Genomic DNA, 2,102 nt, shown 5'->3' with positions numbered 1-2,102 from the left:
GGAACCACAGTCGATGGCCTCCACTCCAAACCAACAGATACAAATACTAATGCCGGAAAAAAAATCCCCCCCCCCAGTACCAACAATACCACCAGTCCGATAACATTCTTCTTTGCAAATATACAGGGTCTAAAGCCAGCAACAAACAACAAAATACCTTTCATCCGTGGACTGCTTGCAGAGGCAAAGGCAATGTTCACGGCTTTCACTGAGACCCACATAAAGGATCACTTGGACAATGAAATATGGATCCCAGGTTACAACCTATACAGATGTGACAGAGTGAACAGGCAAAAGGGGGGGGAGGTTGGCCTGTACATTGCAGAGTCACTTGTTTGCACAGAACTGCTTAATGCCTCAAATGATGTAGTGGGAGTTTTAGCAGTAAAGGTCGAGAACCAACACCTAGTCATTGTGGTAGTCTACAAGCCTCCGGATGCAACATCCCAGCAATTCCAGGAACAGCTGATAAAAATTGACCACTGTCTGGAAAATCTTCCAGCTCCTGCACCCAACATCTTGCTCCTGGGGGATTTCAACTTAAGGCACCTAAAATGGAGGAATATAGCAAATAATATTGTTGCAGTAATAACACCAGGAGGCAGCTCTGATGAAAACTCACACTCACACGAGCTTTTAAATGTCTGCACAAAATTCAATTTAAACCAGCAAATAATAGAGCCTACTAGACTGGAGAATACACTAGACCTCGTCTTCACTAACAATGATGATCTGATAAGAAATGTCACCATATCAAAAACAATATACTCAGATCACAACATAATTGAGGTTCAGACATGTATGCGTGGTGCCCCAGACCGACATAATGAGACTAGTCACGAGGGAGCATTCACCAAATTCAACTTCAATAACAAAAACATAAAGTGGGACCAAGTAAACCAAGTCCTAACCGATATAAGCTGGGAAGATATACTAAGCAACACAGACCCCAACTTATGCCTAGAACAGATTAACTCGGTGGCACTCGATGTATGCACAAGGCTTATTCCTCTAAGAAAAAGGAGGAGTAGATGTAAAATAGAAAGAGACAGGCGCTCCCTTTACAGGCGACGGAAAAGAATAACAGAGCGGCTAAAAGAGGTCAATATATCTGAAATGCGTAGGGAGACACTGGTCAGAGAAATAGCAAGCATCGAACTTAAGCTAAAAGAATCCTTTAGGAGTCAGGAATCGCGGGAAGAACTAAAAGCCATAAATGAAATCGAAAGAAACAAAAAGTATTTCTTCTCCTATGCCAAATCAAAATCGAGAACAACGTCCAGTATTGGGCCCCTGCTTAAACAAGATGGGTCCTACACAGATGACAGCAAGGAAATGAGTGAGCTACTCAAGTCCCAATCTGACTCAGTTTTTAGCAAGCCGCTAACCAGACTGAGAGTCGAAGATCAAAATGAATTTTTTATGAGAGAGCCACAAAATTTGATTAACACAAGCCTATCCGATGTTATCCTGACGCCAAATGACTTCGAACAGGCGATAAATGACATGCCCATGCACTCTGCCCCAGGGCCAGACTCATGGAACTCTGTGTTCATCAAGAACTGCAAGAAGTCCCTATCACGAGCCTTTTCCATCCTATGGAGAGGGAGCATGGACACGGGGGTCGTCCCACAGTTACTAAAAACAACAGACATAGCCCCACTCCACAAAGGGGGCAGTAAAGCAACAGCAAAGAACTACAGACCAATAGCACTAACATCCCATATCATAAAAATCTTTGAAAGGGTCCTAAGAAGCAAGATCACCACCCATCTAGAAACCCATCAGTTACACAACCCAGGGCAACATGGGTTTAGAACAGGTCGCTCCTGTCTGTCTCAACTATTGGATCACTACGACAAGGTCCTAAATGCACTAGAAGACAAAAAGAATGCAGATGTAATATATACAGACTTTGCAAAAGCCTTCGACAAGTGTGACCATGGCGTAATAGCGCACAAAATGCGTGCTAAAGGAATAACAGGAAAAGTCGGTCGATGGATCTATAATTTCCTCACTTACAGAACACAGAGAGTAGTCGTCAACAGAGTAAAGTCCGAGGCAGCTACGGTGAAAAGCTCTGTTCCACAAGGCACAGTATT

The sequence above is a fragment of the Cherax quadricarinatus genome, unplaced genomic scaffold (genome assembly GCF_038502225.1).
Source record: "Cherax quadricarinatus isolate ZL_2023a unplaced genomic scaffold, ASM3850222v1 Contig1567, whole genome shotgun sequence".
In the NCBI taxonomy this organism is placed as follows: domain Eukaryota; kingdom Metazoa; phylum Arthropoda; class Malacostraca; order Decapoda; family Parastacidae; genus Cherax; species Cherax quadricarinatus.
The sequence above is the reverse complement of the archived record's forward strand: the minus strand, read 5'-3'. Positions refer to the sequence as shown.